Source organism: Spermophilus citellus (assembly GCF_964194105.1).
Source record: "Spermophilus citellus genome assembly, chromosome: 5".
Classification (NCBI taxonomy): domain Eukaryota; kingdom Metazoa; phylum Chordata; class Mammalia; order Rodentia; family Sciuridae; genus Spermophilus; species Spermophilus citellus.
This window is the reverse complement of record NC_138186.1, coordinates 156,970,965-156,990,999: the sequence shown is the minus strand read 5'-3', so window position 1 is coordinate 156,990,999 and position 20,035 is coordinate 156,970,965. Positions and strand designations below refer to the sequence as shown.

General features: G+C 44.8%; 1 protein-coding gene across 1 annotated transcript in view; it reads right to left on the bottom strand.

The window, feature by feature from the left end:
• The window catches only part of UST (uronyl 2-sulfotransferase), a 281,324-nt gene that overhangs the window by 162,118 nt on the left and 99,171 nt on the right, over nucleotides 1-20,035 (bottom strand). The gene's annotated exons all lie outside the window — the stretch shown is intronic.

The window sequence follows — 20,035 nt, the reverse complement described above, 5'->3', positions numbered from 1 at the left end:
CGGAAACATACTTTGAGAACACCTCCACTGATTCACCAGTCACCTTGACGATGTCAATTTCTCTTTATCTTTTCAGTCCAGTTTGACCAGTCTTCACTAATAGCCACCTACTAGCAGGTGTGTTTTCAGACAGTGTGGCTGTTGTCTCCTGATGAATAAATAGAAGACTCAGGAGGGCTTGGAAGGGAATCAAGATTTATTGAGTTTATTTTTTAAAGTATTAGGTACTCTGTTAAGTGATTTCCAGATATTCCTTCATTTAATTCAAATATCAGAGATGGGTTAGAATTCTCGAAAACAGAGGTCTGGAGAAAATCAGTAAGTTACTCTAGTTACAAGAGTAATTAACCTGCAGGGAGGAGAAGACTGGTTTTTCCAGAGGTGTTTGGGCATCTGCCCATCTGAAAAGCAGACCGAAAGGTTTGACATCTCAGGCTTCCATGCAGCCCAGGAACTGCAGATGCTACCATCTGGTGACACTGGATCACATGGGGAAGCCAATGATGCAATCAGTCTAATAGGAGACTCCTGTGAGTCCAGGAAAATAATCTTCACTAGAACCTACTACTGAAACACAGTGTAGAAACTATTGGAAAAACAAGAATACTTAGAGAAGAAGAGACTTGGGGGTATGATAAATGCCCTAGTTTGAATAGATGAAAGGTGCTTTTGAAAATAAAGATTAAAAGTGACTTAGAAAACTGGAAGAAAAAAAAGAGAGGGGGAAGCAAAGCTTAAGCCAGGGACAGTAAAACTGGGGGAATGTATCCAAACATAATAAATAAGAGGGGTTTGGCTTATACATTTTTCCACACTGAGTCAACATGCAGCCCTTCTTTGTAGTCTTCTGATTTGTAACACACTTATTTCCACAGGGACAGTACTCTAACTAGCTAGTCGCATATCGTAAAAGGATAACAGGGTCCAATTTTTATGTGCAAGTTGCAAACCCTGCCATACTCATGATTAGGCTTGTTTCAGGAACCTTTTAAATGTGAATGTGATTAACCATTTGTTAGCTCTTAATTACTGCACTGAACTCCATGGGGAACACACGTAAGTAGAAAGATCTATATCAGACCTAATAAAAAAGATGTGCATAAAAATGGTTGCTGACATCTAGAGAACCATTTAGGAATATTTCACAATAGTATAGCCAGTATGACTGCAGAGAGTTCCCATCTGCTCTTATGAGGATGTGCCTTCCCCAGAGAAAAGTGAGAAATCCCAACATGCTCCAGCATGTTCTCCAGGTATCATTTCAAGGATCAAAGAGAGCTCCAACAACAAAACACTCTTAAAATGCTAGAGGCTTCCACAGAACCAACATTTCTAAACACCCCTTAAAGGGATTCCTTCAACTGATTGATCACTAACCCAAACTCCAGATGAGGCACCCCAACATCTTAGCACCTCAGATTAGATGTGTAAAGACATCTCACATTTCATACATCCAAAACAGAAAACTTCATATGCTCCAATTACATTCCCCAAGTCCCTGTCTTCCTTACTGGCTTGTCAATTTGTCCTTTCCTCCACCTCATACTTACCCCCTAGTCAGAGGTCCTGCTGACTTGGCCTTCAAGTTATAACTCAAATCTGAACACTTCTCATCAGCCGCTCTAAGCCATCCTGTAGAGTTCCTGTATCTCTTTATTTATTCCTACTTTCTTCCTCTACTTGAATAGCAACAAGAGTTGGGTTTTTAAAAAATATTTTTTAGTTGTAGATGAACAAAATCTTTATTTATTTATTTTTATGTGGTACTGAGGATCGAACCCAGGGCCTCACATGTGCTAGGTGAGCACTCTCCCACTGAGCCACAACCCCAGCCCACAACAAGAGTTTTTAAACCTTGTAACTTAGAACATGTTAGTGATATGCCTTGAGAAAAATGTGTTTCTAAGACCCTCACCATGGTCTGTGATGCCATACATGACCCAGGCCCCATGTCCTATCACCATTAGCCTCAACTGCCTTTTCTCTGCTCCAGAATGCACCAAGCTGCGCTCAGCTAGGGGCCTTTTGAAGTGTCTCTAGAAAAGCTCTTCCCCACCGCTTCCATTCAGGCTCAGTTCAGATGTTCTCTCTGAATAGCCCCATTTTATAATAGTACATTTATTTACTTAGTCCCTTATTGTCTGTCTCTTCCAACTAGAGTACAAGCTCCCTCAGGGCAGGGACTTGCCTACTGTGCTCAATGCTACAACTCCTAGAACAGAGCCCCTCAAGAACGTGGTATGTAGTCAATATTGGCTTAAAAAATGAAATACTACTTAATTCACTTTCCATTCTTGACATCTTGGCCATAGACTGTAATAAATGAATTATCACCTGCACCTTAGCCTTAGTTATTCATTAGTCATATGGTTTGCAATGTTTTCAACAAGTGAACAGAAAATACTAAGCATGGGGTCTGGGCGGGAAGCACCATCTTGGAGAGGAAGACGTGCACAAGTCTGCCTCATAATTCACCCCCTTATAACTCAATGCTATGACAATGACTGCATGACACTGAGTTGTTTTCTTATCCTCTATTTTTTTTTTTGATAACTGAAGATAATGATGGCACCCAGCTCATAGATATGGTGTGGGATTAAATAAAATTATGCACAAGTAGCACTAAACCCAGGACCAGAGACAAAGTAAGCCCTAGACAGAAGTTAGCATTGTGATTGTGAATGTCCAAACTCCATGGAGTCACAATGTCCAGTTTGTAAAGCCTCAACACAGCGTGAACGTGAACCTCCCATCTTATTCCTTTCATTAATAAGCAAAACTGACCCCACTGGTGTAGGCCTAGGTCCTACGGCACACCTTTGGACTCAACATACTGTTAAATCCTTTGTCAGTTTTACAGGTGGGAAATATTGTAACTAAGAAAACAATGTTATTACAGCAAATGGCCAATAATACCCTCTTGTATTGAATCTCTCTCTCTCTCTCTCTCTCTCTCTCTCTCTCTCTCTCTCTCTCTCTCTCTCTTTGTAAGGAATTACAGCAAATGGCCAATAATACCCTCTTGTATTGAATCTCTCTCTCTCTCTCTCTCTCTCTCTCTCTCTCTCTCTCTTTTTGTAAGGAATTACAGCAAATGGCCAATAATACCCTCTTGTATTGAATCTCTCTCTCTCTCTTTTTGTAAGGACTTTGACTTAGGGGCCATCTTCACACTGATTCTATTCTAAATTATCTCTTTGGGTTGATGAGCAATACATATTGGGCAGAGTTAAACATACATCAAAAACGAGACATGGTAATAAGCCTGACAAAGATGCTAAACATTGGCAGAACACATTAGGGCTGGCTGACATTTACTAGTTTTCCTAATCTCCCTCATTGAGCATCCTCTCATCTATTTAGTCACGATTTACAGGGTACCTCCTTCTGTATAGAAACCTAGAAACCAAATGAGATATGGAATTCTTATCATTGCTACTGGACCATACATTAACCTTTTTTGAGTGCTTACCATTTGCCAGGTACTTTGTAAGGACTGTTTTACTTAAGCCAGGCTCAGTGGTGCACACCCATAATCCCAGTGAATCCACAGACTCGGAACGGAAGATCTGCAAGTTCAAGGCCAGTCTCAGCAAATTTAGTGGGAATCTCTGCAACTTAGCAATACTTTATCTCAAAATAAAAAAAAATAAAAAGGGCTGGAGACGTAGCTCAGTGGTAAAGTGCCCCTGGGTTCAGTTTCCAGGACATGTTAAAGAAAACTGTTTTATCCAAACTTCACAAGGATCCCACAAGGTGATATATGTTAAAAGCATCTCACCCAGGCCACACAATCAAGCAAAGAACACAGCAGAATTCAAACCCTAATAGTATGACTACCATTGATATGCTTCGATCAGTACAATACAAAAATACCCTAAGAGAATTCATTATTTTCTTACCTCTCTCTCCCTCCCCTTTTTATAGACAATTTCATCACCAGCTGTTATGACCCAGGAATGAATCAGTCCTACTTAACACTTCTCTCTGTACACAGGAAGGAACCGGGCTCACCAGTGTTGGCACTTGGACCCTGGGCCTGCAATCTTACCAGCAGATCATTAGTTATCACCCTGCAATTTATCAGAACCCAGAGCCAGTAAATGTCTCTCACTGACAACAGAGGTTGTGAAAGGGGGACAAGTGTTTCCAAGGCCAGGGATAGCAAGCTTCTCCTCCCCTAAGGTGTAATTTTAGGAGTTGATATTTGAGTTTTTTATCCTGGGAACTTAAGCTTTCATGGGACAAAGTCAACAAAATTGTCAGAAGTTTTGAAATTGAAGAGGATAACTTCTTCACTACAGAGATCAAAAGATGAGCTGTTATCAAAATGTGCTGCCATGAATAGGCTCCCAGGCTTCAAAGCAGCTCAGGCCGGTTTGCCTCGCACAGGATTCTTGACAAGAGTGTTGACTTGCAGGACAGGAAGATGACACCCATTGTAGTGAGCCGTTTCTGCGGACTGCGGTCGCCATTACAAGATGGCGCTGGCTCGACTGTGGTTTGTGACAAACAACTCCTTAATTGGGAGAGTTGGTGCGTGGTTTTTTAACACCCTATGAGAAAGCTCCACGTGGCAGCTTCGCATTGGGGCTTGAGGTGCTTTATTAAGGCCGGGAGAGGCATCCGAGAGAGTAGAAGGAGAGAGAGTAGAAGGAGGGAAGAAAAGATAGCAAGGACCTGAATAAACGGCTGGAAGAAGATTCCCGGTGTTGCGTCTTCCTTGCGGGCGAGGGGGTCGCGACAAATGGTGCCGAGACCCGGGAAAATCAGAACTTTCAGTCGTCAGGAGTGGTGCACCCCTCGTCCGTGAGTGGACCCCTCGTCCGTGAGTGGACCCCTCGTCCGTGAGTGGACCCCTCGTCCCTGAGTGGACCCCTCGTCCCTGAGCGGACCCCTCGTCCGTGAGCGGACCCCTCGTCCCTGAGCGGACCCCTCGTCCGTGAGCGGACCCCTCGTCCCTGAGTGGACCCCTCGTCCGTGAGCGGACCCCTCGTCCCTGAGCGGACCCCTCGTCCCTGAGCGGACCCCTCGTCCCTGAGCGGAGCGGACTCCTCGTCCCCGAGAGCGGGACCCCGTAGGCCTCATATTTTATTGCAGCTGCAATGTGTACTTTCACTTTTGTTTTCTGTGTTCTTTTTGTCGTCTGTGTCTTTTGTTTTCTGTGTTTTTCTTGTTGTTGTGTCAGGGGTGCCGCATCTTCAAGTCCGCTTTTCTCGGCCCTAGATGGTCTGTTACGTTCCAGGGGCCTGAAGGTGAAGCATCATACCTTACAGAAATTTTTGCAGAAGATAGGTATTGCTGCACCGTGGTTTGCAGCTTCGGGCAACCTTACCATACCTAGTTGGGATGAATTGGGCAGGGATCTTGACTTTGCTTCTGAGCAGGGCATATTGGAGGGCGGGGTGATGCCCCTTTGGAGAATAGTCCGTGGTTGCCTCACAGGTGATGGATATCATGACGCACTTATTGAAGGACAGGAAGTTCTAGAACAATTACATGAGGAGAGATCAGAGACGGCAGGAAATGAGGTATCTCGGGAGGATGGAAGCATGCGGAGCGTGAAACAGGGGAGGAGACGCTTGTATCCAGATCTCGGTGCGCTGCGCGCGCCCCCATGTGAAAGTGGGTCGGAGGAAGAGGAGAATGAGGAGGAGGAGCTTGGAAGGCTGTCTCGCCAGCTAGGGAGTTTAGCTGTAGGAGAAGGGAGCAAAGATAAACAGGGGCTCAAGAAATGTGATCCTCCGGATCCACCGCCGTATGGTGGGGGTGTTTCAGGGAGAGCTTTCCATGCTCAAACATGGAGGGCTGTTAACGCTGAGATGGGTCTTGCTTATCCAGTTTTTCAGGACGATAATAGGGGAAGGTTCCATGAGCCTTTAGATTTCAAAATTGTGAAGACCCTGGCGGAGTCTGTGCGCACTTATGGGGTGGACGCCGCCTTTACACTAACTCAGGTGGAGAGTCTGTCTAGATACTGTATGACTCCCTCTGATTGGGCTAGCCTTGTTCGGGCTTGTGTTTCCCCAGGTAAATATTTGGACTGGAGAGCATTTGTGCTAGAGGGCGTAATAGAACAAGCCGCCCAAAACCATGCAGCAGGACATCCGCATTGGGATAAGGACATGCTTTTGGGGCAAGGCAGATTTGCTAATCAACAGACAGGATTCCCTCCTGAGGTATATGATCAAATTAATAACATCTGCATTCGGGCATGGAAGTCACTCCCAAATAGAGGAGAGGTATCTGGTAATTTGACCAAGATTACACAAGGCCCTACAGAACCTTTTTCAGATTTTGTAGCAAGGATGGTGGATGCTGCTGGAAAGATTTTTGGGGATCCTGATAGAGCCATGCCCCTTATTAAGCAATTGGTCTTTGAGCAATGCACCAAGGAATGTAAAGCAGCAATCGCTCCTTATAAGAACAGGGGCATAGAAGCATGGATGAAGGTGTGCAGAGAGATTGGAGGACCTTTAACTAATGCAGGTCTTGCAGCTGCTGTCCTTCGGATTGCAAAAGAGGGCGGTCCTGCCGCTGGAACATGCTTCCAATGTGGTCAATCCGGTCATGTCAGACGTGAGTGTCCCAAAAATGTCAATTTTACTGGACCTCCTTACGGTGGCCCTTCCACTGGCCTTCGTCCACCGGGATTGTGTCCAAAGTGCAAAAGGGGAAGGCATTGGGCAAGAGAGTGTAGATCAATAAGGGACATCCATGGACAACCTATTTCAGCTGGGCCAAAAAACGGCCGACGGGGCCCTCGACCCCAGGGCCCGCAAATATATGGGGCGATGGAGAATGTCACACCCGAACCCGAAACATGGCCATCTTTACGCCATCCAATGAGACGCGGAGAGCCACTACAGGTGCCGCGGGATTAGACCTCTGTTCCACCTCTAGACTCGTGTTAACACCTAAGATGGGAGTCCAATTGGTGGAAGCTGAGTTCAAAGGGCCTCTACCACCTGGCACTGTAGGTTTGCTAATTGGACGTGCATCTTCCATTTTGCAAGGTCTTCATGTTTTCCCTGGAGTCATAGGTCCTGATACTGTAGGGATAGTAAAGGTTATGGTGGAAGCTCCAAAGGGCATTGTGTCCATCTCTCCAGGAGATCGGATTGCTCAAGTACTGGTTTTGCCTAATCTACATGATCACTTCCCTGCAGACTCAAGGTCACCGACAGGGAATGAGATTGGTACCACCGGAGGGAATTGTGCTTATTTGTCGCTGGATATGAGCAATCGCCCTACTTTGGAATTAAGCATAGAGGGTAAATCTATTGTGGGCTTACTCGATACAGGTGCAGACCGTAGCGTCATTGCTCTTAAGGACTGGGCTAAGGGATGGCCAGTGCAGACTTCTGATCAATCTTTGAGAGGACTTGGATATGCCCAAGCTCCTCAGATTAGCTGCAGACATCTATTCTGGAAGGACCCAGAAGGACATAGTGGTAGTTTTCAGCCTTATGTGCTTGATTTACCTATCTCTTTATGGGGCCGTGACCTGATGAAGGACATGGGGTTCACTCTTGGTAATGACTATTCCCCAGTGTCCCAACAAATTATGCAAAATATGGGGTATAGGCCAGGTCTAGGACTAGGAAAACATTTGCAGGGACGCAAACATCCTATACAAGATCATCAAAAGCTTGATAGATTTGGTCTGGGTTTTTCCTAGGGGCCGCTGAGACTCAAATACCCATAACATGGCTCACCGAGGAGCCTGTTTGGGTGCCTCAGTGGCCTCTTCCCTCGGTTAAATTGGCAGCAGCCCACGCTCTAGTTAAAGAACAACTTGACTTGGGTCACATTCAGCCCTCTACTTCTCCATGGAATACTCCCATATTTGTCATTAAGAAAAAATCAGGAAAGTGGCGCCTACTGCATGATCTACGAGCAGTTAATGCTCAAATGCAACTTATGGGGCCCATTCAAAGAGGACTGCCTCTGCTCTCCTCTGTTCCTCAAGGCTGGCACATTGTTGTTATTGACATTAAAGACTGTTTCTTTTCTATTCCCCTGCATCCTAAAGATTCGCAGCGTTTTGCCTTCACCCTTCCCTCGTGTAACCACGAGGAACCAGATCAAAGGTTTGAGTGGATAGTGTTGCCGCAGGGAATGGCTAATAGTCCCACGATGTGTCAGATGTATGTGGGGAAGACACTCGCACCTCTCAGACAAAAGTATTCCTCCATCAAAATCATGCATTATATGGATGATGTATTATTGGCTGCTAAATCAGAGCAGACAGTTCACGAGGCCTATGAAGACCTAGTGAGGTTGTTAGCTCAATATGGACTGCATATTGCACCTGAGAAGGTTCAAACAGGAGATTCTATTAAATATTTGGGAGCAACAATTGGGCGTGACAAACTACGACCACAAAAAATTACCATACGAACTCAAGATCTCCAAACTCTAAATGATTTTCAGAAATTGCTGGGAGATATTAATTGGATACGAGGATATTTACAGATTTCTAATGTTATGCTGCAGCCTTTGTATGCTATTCTTAAGGGTGATCCAGATCTTACTTCCCCTCGTGGCCTCACTAAAGAGGCTAGAGCAGCCCTTATGACAGTAGAAGAGGCTATACAACATGCTACTTTATGCAGGCTCCAGAGTGATAAACCTTTCCAGTTATGTGTGCTTGCCACTAGGCGGCAGCCTACTGGAGTACTATGGCAAAAGGGACCTTTACTATGGATACACCCACATGTGTCCCCAGGAAAGTCCTTAGAATATTATCCTGATGCTGTTGCATCATTAGCACTTAAAGGGATTCAACAAAGCATTCAATTTTTTGGACAGTCACCTTCTTCTCTTATTATACCCTATACTAAAGCTCAACTTAGCGTCTTGTGTGCTACTTTAGATAACTGGGCTATTCTGTGTTGCTCATTTCAAGGGGATATTGATAATCATTACCCTTCTCATCCGTTACTCCATTTTATTAAAGAACATCCTATCATTTTCCCTAAAGTAACTTCATCCAGTCCGATTCCGGGGGCTGTTAACATTTTTACTGATGGTTCCAAGTCTGGAATGGGAGCTTATGTAATTAATGATTCTCCCCCTGTTCAGCATCAATTTGCTCCTGGAAATCCACAATGGGTAGAACTGCAAATTGTTATTGAAGTCTTTAAACAGTGTCCTTTTCCCTTTAATCTCATTTCGGACTCCATCTATGTGGTGCAAGCACTAAAAATCTTGGAGGTTGTGGGAGCTATTAGTGATACCCGTAATGTATCTGCTTACTTTAATCAGCTTCAACAGCTTATCTGTAGCCGCACTGCTCCTTTTTATCCAGTGCATATCCGAGCTCATTCCTCTCTCCCTGGTCCGTTATCGCAGGGTAATGCCTGTGCGGACTCAGCCACTAGAGGTAAGTTGATCTGTTTGGCTTCCTCCTTAGAGGAGGCTAAATTGTTTCACCAAAATTTCCATGTTAACGCTTTAACGCTGCGCAGGCGTTTTTCCATTTCAAGAGCAGATGCTCGGCAGATTATATTACACTGTCCCCATTGTGTCACATTTCTTCATCCCCCTACTTATGGAGTGAACCCACGGGGATTGAAGCCATTGGTTGTCTGGCAGATGGATGTGACACACATACCCGACTTTGGTAACCTCAAGTATGTCCATGTTTCTGTTGATACGTACTCCGGAATTATTCATGCTTCTGCTTTATCAGGAGAAAAGGCACGTAATGTCATTACTCATTGCCTGGAGGCCTGGGCGGCGTGGGGTGCGCCCACGTCCCTTAAGACTGATAATGGACCTGCTTATACTGGCAGACAATTCACATCTTTTTGTTCTGCTATGGGAGTGCAGCTTGCTCATGGTCTGCCTTACAATCCTCAAGGACAAGGCATTGTTGAACGTGCTCATCGCACCTTAAAGGAAACTTTACAAAAACAAAAGGGGGGAATAGGAGCTGAACATACTCCTAAAGAACGCCTGTCCTTAGCCCTGTTTACCATCAACTTTTTGAATTTGGACATTCATGGTCGCTCTGCGGCCGATAGACATGTGTCCCCTCAGCCTTCTGTGATTGGCTATGTTAAGTGGAAAGATGCTCTTACGGGCCAATGGAACGGCCCCGACCCCGTGCTGACATGGGCACGAGGATCTGTATGTGTTTTTCCTCAGGACCGCACGGAACCATTTTGGGTTCCTGAACGTCTGACAAGAAGAGTCTTGACGCCAGCTACCCAGCAACAAGAAACACCACAGCAATCCCGCGATGAGAATCTTCATCCTGCTGAGTGCTCTGGCACTGGTGCTGGTGCCGATGACACAGACGACACCAATGTAGTGATGGGCAGTGGCACGGGCTTGGCCAGTGCCGATGCCAGTTCATGCTTCAAGGCCCGCAACGCTCACAATAAATAGTAAATCTTTGACATGGTCGTTGCACCCCAAATTTTACGAACATTGCACTGGGAACGACATGTCTTTCCTCGCTATTCTCTTGGTGTTGGAAAGCCCTTGCACTCTGCCGGCTTTACTGCCATTGCACGCAGAAGGGTTTCCACACTAGTGCTTTTCTATCACCTTAAGATTCTCTTAGTGTTGGAAAGCCCTTGCACTCTGCCGGCTTTACTGCCATTGCACGCAGATGGGTTTCCACACTAGTGCTTTTCTTTCGCTTTACGACCCGTGCCTTTCTTTTAGGGTGTTACCAACTTGTTTGTCGTTGTATTTTTATAGCCACAGTTCAGCCTCAGAGACCTAATAATGACTGGCTGAGTAGATACCATTAAACGCCTTGGCAACAACGAGCTGATCTTGTAGTACCCAGAGACGGGCAACTTTCACGCTTGCACTGCGACCTAAGACAGGGGAATGGGGCCTCCCCAAAGACGGGTAAGCAATGTAAGGGCAGTGAACGACCTAAGACAGGGGCTACTTGATTCCCTTTGACGTGCAACAAACAATAGGAATCAACTGCTGGCAGTGGATTCCCCCCGGCCCCCAGGGCTTGGATCCAGCCCTGAAGTTTGTGCACGTCAAGGAGGCCAGCTCACAAGGCCTTGCAAGATCTGTGGTGTCTGTTTTCATGTTCAGCCAATACCGGTCATGTGGGAACGTCCTGACCAGCTTGGGTCTGATAAGGTTCCTGGTTGTAGGCTTGGTATGAATAATAGCACTTCACCTCTACTCTCGCCTGTTTTGTTTTTAGAAAACGAAAGGGGGAACTGTAGTGAGCCGTTTCTGCGGACTGCGGTCGCCATTACAAGATGGCGCTGGCTCGACTGTGGTTTGTGACAAACAACTCCTTAATTGGGAGAGTTGGTGCGTGGTTTTTTAACACCCTATGAGAAAGCTCCACGTGGCAGCTTCGCATTGGGGCTTGAGGTGCTTTATTAAGGCCGGGAGAGGCATCCGAGAGAGTAGAAGGAGAGAGAGTAGAAGGAGGGAAGAAAAGATAGCAAGGACCTGAATAAACGGCTGGAAGAAGATTCCCGGTGTTGCGTCTTCCTTGCGGGCGAGGGGGTCGCGACAACCCATGTCCTCCAGGCATGGCGCTTAGGATCTGCACTGTGGAAAGGTAAGAAGTGGTGAAGGAGGGTTTCTCTTCTGGCACCTTCTCCATGTGCCTGTGTGTGGCCACCCCCAGCAGCCCAGTCTTAGCCCAGGATCGCAGAAGTGTGTTCTTATTTTCAGAGGCCTGGAGGAACACAGTCTTACATTTCTTTCCAGAAAGTAACCTGCGCCTTTGGAGTTCTGACTCCAGCCTCCTTTTCGTGTCTGGGGTCCTTCCTCAGGGATCAAGAATTACAGTATCTTGTCAAGCTAGATAAAAAGGAATGGCACACCCCCACATTCCCACTCCTTGCTGCTTGGGCTTTTACAGGACCTGTCCTTTTAAGAAATTACTAGTGAGGGCTGGCATGGAGTTCAGCCTCTTACAGGAATTTAAGCTGATCCAGGCTGTTCAAGTAGGTGGAGGAGACAGGCTGTGGCTTCTGATTAGAAGCCACATGCCAGCACTGGGAACATGTTCTGTACCCTGATGATGGTGTGACGACACACACCTTAACACTTACAGAACTACACGACAAACCCAGCAGCACTCTAGTAGTTTAACATGCTTTAAAAATGCCCTGATGAGGAGGTAAGTGATCTCAGGCTTTGAAACCAGCAACATTACAACACAATCCAAATCCCACACTCTTCCTTCATGATGGAGACCTCCCGGGGAGGCTGTAAATAGAACACAAAAAATCATTCCTAAACGTGCAAAGGTGCTAAACCCAAGTACATGGGAGTTACAGCTTGTGGGCATGTAGTTTCCCTGAGCATCTTCCCATGTTATCAAGGTCTCCCTACTTCAACCATCTTACAAAGTATTTTTAGCAAAGATGCATTTCAAGAAACTCATGTGAAGCCTGATACTAGGAATTAGGAGGCCATGATTTGTGCTTTGGGCTCTGAAGATTTCTGGCTGTTTACTATATTTTACCCAGGTCTTCTTTGGCAGAACCAAAGCAGGGTAAGCATAATATGAAATAATATGAATATGAAAATCATATATACACCTAAACTGGTTACATATTGCTTTTTTTTTTTTTTGTACCAGGGATCGAACCCAGGGGTGCTTAACCACTGAGCCACATCTCCAGACCTTTTTATATTTTACTTAGAGACAAGATCTCACTAAGTTTCTTGGGGGCCTTGCTGAGTTGCTGAGGCTAGCTTTGAACTTGTGATCCTCTTGCCTCAGCCTCCCCGGGCATTAGGATTACAGGTGTGCAACACCATGCCTGGCACATCTTGCTTGTATAGCAGAGAATGCTTCACCTATTCTACAGATGTGCAAATACAAATCTGCAAACAGAGATAAACTCATAGCATATCGTAAGAAATACATGAGGTAAATCCATTCTATAAAAAATGCTCTGAACAATCCCTGCGCACAGTAAGCACCTAATACATGTTCACTAGCAGCACTAATTGTGTTCCTAGGAATAACGGCAGCAGCAGCAGACAGGAGCCATCTCCACGACCTCTCGGTTTCCTACAGGGTTTTCATTCCTCACTGCACATTTCACTTGCTTGCAATGGTTTTGAGAAATGTCAATGCCAGGCCCCAGTCTTAGCTATTCCAATTTAATGACACTGGGATAAGGCCCAGGCATTGGGTATTTTTTTAACTTCCTCAGGTAATTCTAATGTCTAGCCAGAGTGGAGAACCACTGAGCTCTGAAACACAAATTAATGCACTTCATAACTCAAGCCAAATCCAATTTTCCAGAAGTAAAAAAAATAACACAGCTCATCCAAGCTCATCTTAATTAGGGGTCACCTCCATCGTTTATGGTGGGAGATTTCTACACAAGGGTCACATCTCAGGACAAGACAGAACGCCTGGACACAGGGGAGGCTGACCCAGCAGTTCTGCTTAGCACCCTCTCCAGTGTGTGAGGAAATTGAAAAGGGCCAGGCTGGTTATAGGTTGGCTGGGAGGGCACTGGCAAAGGATACCTCCAGGCACAGAGCTTACCCCTTAAGCCACATGGATCACTGAAACCTTTCTAGGGCTCCAGAAATCTTAAGAATAATCTTCAGAGCTTATAGTTTCAGAAACTTATGTTTCCTGGAATCAATGTATTGTTCTGGTGAAGCTCTTGCTTTGTGGGGCCAAACAAGAGGGTAGGTACACAATCCTCCATCTCCTGGGGTTTCCCCAGACCGCACAGGCAAGAACCAGGACAACACCTGTTTCTTCAGTTCCAGAGACACTCATATATGATCCCATGAAGGGAGTATGCCCACAGGATGTAAAGGTAAGAGGCCCCGGAAAATCTGAAGCAAAGACACTCTCTGCTCCCAGCTCAAAGACGTATCTCCTCTTTCCAGGAGGTGGGCCTGGGATGGAGAGGGAGCCTGGGCATGAGCCTGATGCCTTACCCAGATGAACCCAATAGAGACCAGCAAAACCATATAAAGAGGAAACTGCTAGAACCTAAAGAAGGATTCCTGAGCACAGTGGTGAGGACGTTATGTAGTTATTACCAACTATCACTCTTATTTTAGAGGGAGAGTGGAAAGGAGCCCAGGAGAATCCCTGAATGCACTAAGGAAGATCCACCAACAGAACCGATGTGTCAAGGAACAGTAGAAGTGAAATCCAAAGACAGGTTCAGAGCTCAGACCTGCCCTTCAGTGGAGTGATCTTTGAAACATCACTTAGTGTCCCTGAGGCTGATGACTCCATTTGTCACATGAAGACATTAAGTCATAGGACTGTTAGGGGAATTAAATCCATTCAATGTAAATGTACATTTAACATCAAGTGTAAAATTGTGTCTGTTAGGTGTTTAAAGCACTGCACAATGCCTGCCTGGCAAAGAGTAAATAATGGTTGCTAGTTCATCATACACATTACCCAATCTTATCAGTTACAGTTAATTTTATAATTGTATTTAAAACAAAGGAAGTCCTGAAGTCAGAGAGACAGTTTATATCATAAAAGACTAAGGTTAATATAAAATAATTTAATATAAAATAATTTTTTATATTTTCTATAACTTTCCAATATTTATTTTATTTATATATATATATATATATATATATATATATATATATATATATATATAATATATCTTCTAAAACGTACAAAAAGTTTTTTTCCCCCAAATTATTTGAACTATCTTTAGCATTGTGCAAATGAACTTTCAGGACCTTGGGGAATATAATTTATTCTTAACTCTGAAATCTTGCATTAGCAGATCTATTTCTGTCTGAAATGGTCCCTGAAGAATAAAAATGTTTTAATTTTCATTCCTCTTATAGAAACCATAACCATAATATGCATTAGTGTCGATGTCAAAAAAAAAAATCCACCTCTACCCTGTGTCAATTTTCATGAAACACAAGCAATTCTTTTCAAAGTCTTTCCTCCATGGGTCCTTTTAAAATCAAAATCATAAGTGACTGAAATCCTTTCCTTTTTCTGAAATTCAGGACAAGCCATCTCCCACAGGATTCTGGTTACCTAGCACACTATCTCATGGGGCTGCATGTCCACCCTGGAGCCCAGGCCTCTGATAAGACACCATTAATGAAGGAGTCACTGTGGAGGCTGGCAGCACCCCCAACTTTGTCCTTGCCAAAAAAACTATGCTAATACCACACTTTCTACCACTAACCGTGGGTTGCATTTCCCTGAGAGGTAGCTGTCAGCACACACCAGCCCTCGTTAACAATGAGGGGTCTGTGTACTGAATGATGTTTCCAGGAGCTCCACTTCTTAAGATTAACATAGGGGCTGGGGATGTGGCTCAAGCGGTAGCGCGCTCGCCTGGCATGCGTGCAGCCCGGGTTCGATCCTCAGCACCACATACCAACAAAGATGTTGTGTCCGCCAAGAACTAAAAAATAAATATTAAAAATTCTCTCTCTCTCTCTCTCTCTCTCTCTCCTCTCTCACTCTCTCTCTCTCTCTCCTCTCTCACTCTCTCTTAAAAAAAAAAAAGATTAACAGCCCCAAAAACACTGTATGGAGGAAAACTGCTGGCACAGCTTTATTTAAGCTTTAATGAAATTATCTTCCACTGAATTAAAACAAATAGCTTTATTAACTATGGCTATTTAAACAGGTTTACAAAAACATCTTTTTAAAAAAATCTCACATGCTTACCCAGTCAATTAACAAGGCAATGAGACCCTGAAAATATTTTCTTCATCCTAAATGTGAACAACAAGCATTCCAGACACTGAAAAATAATATCCAAATTAAACTGCTATCAATTATGGTTTAGAAAGTAGCTCCCATTCCTAATTAAACTTAAAAGCAAATTAATGCTCATCCCTTTTATTTCCAGCTCAAAAACGCTGCCTTGTTGTATAACATCTTACTTCTTTTCATTAAATCTGAATATCCATTTGGGGATATCAAAGGTAAATTTATAGAAGGAAATTACTTTAGGAATCAAATGATCAGTGCACTACTGCTATAATAACAACCTAAGTATAAATACATATTATTTCCAAATTCACTCAGGAATTTGTTATAATCATACAGTAAGATCTTATGCAGGCAGAACTAGAGAACCAGAGAAGCATAAGATGGAATCAGGTTTCTGTTTCCTTCCATTAGTTTCTTACCCTAAAGCAATTACTATAGTCAACTGATCCCACCTACAGCAGCCCAGGCCTGTACACTCCACCTCTACCCAGTAGCCAGATGAGTCCTCCTCTTCAATCAGGCCCTAGACTCCATGTGGCTGTCTTGACAAGTGCCACTTTCCATTGTGTTGACTGCAATCACAACCCCCCAACCCCGAATGATGAGTACATGGCAGATGACAGGAAGACAAATAAGAAACTACCCTAACAGAGGGGGGGGGGGAAGACAAGCCTGAAAGAAAACCCAGCATGCTCCTCGCCATCACCCATGGCACGCCACTGCTGTCTGAAGCACTGGGCAAAGCACTCTATAGACCTCACCCAGTTCAGCTCCTGGAACAACCCTAGGAGGAGCACTCCCCTTTTACAATAGAGGAAACTGAAGGAAAAGCCATCTGCACACATGGACAGGAATCAGCAGGTACTCATACACTTGACCCCTGCAGTCTGACCCAACGCTATTCTCTCTCTCTCTCTCTCTCTCTCTCTCTCTCTCTCTCACACACACACACACACACACACACACACACACTCCCTGCCTCCCTCAGAGATTCCGGTCTGGGATCATGGCATGTTTCGAGGTACTGATATCATTGAGGCTGATCATGCTGGGGTTGCACAGGGGTAGCCTAAATGGAGAAAGGTCTGAGCTCTCTGAGGGACATCCAACGCTCACCAGCTAGAAATGTATGTCAGACCATGTGACCGCCCATTCTGGACAAAGGTGTGTTACCACCCAATTAGGACAAATGGCTGCTGAAGAATGTAAGATACCAGGGCTCCAAGGAGCCTGCACCGTACTCAGGGGTGGCTAGTCAAGCATGGGGATGGACATCCCAGGGGTAAGTCAGGAGCTCTGGTTACCTCTTGTAGGTCTTAAGCTCATGTGCCATCTCAAGGGTCCCACCTTAGTCACAGGATGGCTGTCCTACAAGTGTGTGCCCATTCGGCAGAGTCACCACTATTTTGTAATACCTGATACAAAAAGTTAGCTTGGATCAGAAATCCATTCACCTTATTCAAGAAATTTCAACGTGACATTTGTCAACCACAGAAAAGGAAGCACTGCTGGTTCTTCACATGTGACTTCAACTGATGTAAATTGTTGAGGGGCACTTGGGGTCAGCTGAATAATGACACCCCTCCCCCACACTATCCTGGTCTTAATCCCCAGATCCTGTGACATGCTAAAAGGACTTTTCAGATGCATTAAGTTAAGGATCCTGAGATGGGCAGATCATCCTGAATTATTTGGGTGGGCCCAGTGTAATTCAGTCAGAGTCTGACCAGATGTGACAGACACTCCACAAGAGGTGGAGTGATGTACTTTGAAGATAGAGGGAGGGAAGATAGAATTAGAGTGCAGGTGGCTGATGGACCCTTGGTAACAAAGTCAGATTCTCCCGCAGAGTCCAGCAGGAATGCAGCTGACAACTTATCTGAGTCCATTAACAGTCATTTCAGACAAACTGGAAAATAATGATTTTGCATTACCTTAAGCCACTGGCTTTGTGGTAATCTGTTACAGCAGTAATAGGAAATTATCACAGCTATTAAAATGCTTTAATGTTTTTCTGTCGTCTCCTTAAATGAACAAAATTTCTTGTCAGTGATGGTTCTCAAGAATTTATAGGAATGTTCACCCAAAAGGCTCACTCAGGAACTGAATGAGCATTTCAAGTTTGATCTCTGAATAAAGGACATCACTTTTAACTACATATTTCTGCTTTTTAAAAAAAAAATTTGGAAGTTTTCCACAATCTCAACATTTAATATCTTTCCTAATATTTGTATTTTGTTTCCCTAATAATGTCAAAATCAAAAGAAAATGCAATGAATGTTTTTATCTAGCTTCATATGGACACCCCCAGCCTCATCAGTTTACCATAAAATTTTCTAAGTATTCCATGATTTGAAAAGTTTTGATACACTGCTTTCCTTAACAAATATATAGAACAAGGAAAGTGTTTGGTAAAGCAGTTCAGTCCGACCAAACTGCCTTTGCTCATAGTCTGGGATTTCTCTCTGGCTTTGACATCAGAGCCACTATGGTCACCTCTTCTGCACACACATGTACATACACACATATCATGTGATTCAGAACAGGAAAATAACCATAAATATCAGAAAGTCCACCCCCTCAAATTACAGAGAAAATAACCAAAGCAAAGAGAAGTTAAATAATTAGGCTAAGATACAAGTCTGGCTGGTAGTGAAGTTAAGAACAGAGCCAAGCACTCACCCCAGAACATCCCACTATGTGCCATTTTTGACCCTAAGTGGTCAAATTTTTCAAGTTTGATCACCCAGCTAATTCTCCACACTTGAATTGAAATGAATGGGCTTTTCTTACATAACTAAATTCTTTCTCTAAGGATAAAAATATATCATTGAGAAAATACATGCTTTAAACACTAAAGATGATTCCCAAAGACAATCCTCAAATCACTCAGCACATGGCTTCAGGGAGTTCCCGGACTCTGCTATAGACATCCAAATTTTAACAAGATTGTTGAAAAGAAGTATCGCTGGCAAATATCAACCTGAGGAAATGAACCAAACACTTGTAAGATCAGGACTTGTGCAGAAATGTGAGCAAAATGCTAAGAATCTGAGAAAGTGCCGGGGTGTGGCAGGAGGGGTCAGAGACAGGAAGGAAAGCCCCTACATCCCCCATCAAATAACCATCCAGGTCTGCTCTGTGCCAGGCACTGTGCTGGGTCCTAGTTGGGGCTGTCATAACAAGTCATAACAGAAGAGATAGTTTAAACACAAACATTTACTTCTCATTATTCAGGAACTGGGTGCCAGAGTGGTCCAGTTCTAGTAGGGACCCGGACCCTCCTCCTGGCTTGCAGATGACCACCTTCTTGCTATGTCCTTCCAAGATGGAGAAAGAGAGTTCTAATCTGTCTTCCCCTTCTTATAAAAACACTAATCCCACCACGGGGTCCCGACCCACAAGAGTCCATCTAAACCTCATCACCTCCAAGAGGACCTACCTCTAAATGCCATCACTTTGGGGGTTAGGGCTTTAACATGGATTTTAGGGGGACACAAATATCCAGCCCACGGAACTGTCTCTGAGACATTTGCAGTGAAAAGGGGTGGCAGCACTGAAGAGTGATTACAAAATAAGTATTTGTGATTGTGCTGAATCTGATAAGAAGCCAAGTCCAGGATGGTGTGGGAAGAACAACAAAGGCCACAAATGGAAGAGAAGGAGGGCAGGAGGGAGGGGCATCTCAGGAGACAGGGGCAGCGTGTGTTGGAGGCTCCAGACCAGGAGAAAATCAGCCACTGCAAGGCATAAAGAGGAGGCTGGAGGAAATGCACCTCTGCAATGGAGTCAGGCTCAGCTCTGAGACGTGGGAGCCTCCTTGGCTGTGTCTGGGAGAAAAGAGGGGTAACAGCCACAAGAAAGGGGCAGGTGCACCTGCAGGGTGTGGGCACCTGCAGCAGGTGTGGAACACTGATGTGGGCAGGGCATCGGCATGGCTGTGGGTCTGCAGTTTGTCAAATCGGGGTTAAGGACATCCTGGGGACCTTGAAACCATAATGAGAAAATGTAGTCTCAATTAAGAGGCAGAAGTGCCAGGGGCTCCAAGCACATCCAGTAGGAGCTCAGGTGAACATAGAGCCTTCATGTTGATGAGCAGTCCTTCCCATCAGCCCTAGGATCAGCCAGGTAGAGCGGCTCCCCTCCTTTACAGGGGAGGAAGCTGAGCCAAGGCCACATGACTGGGTGGTGTCAGAGCTGGACTTGCACTTCAGCTCATGGGACTCCCTGTCCCTACTTCCTCAGGCTCTGTGCTCAGCAGGGCAGTGTGTAGACTGGAGGGTGCCCAGTGTGTGTGTCAACACCACCACTGTGAAGAAGCAGGAAGGCTGAGCC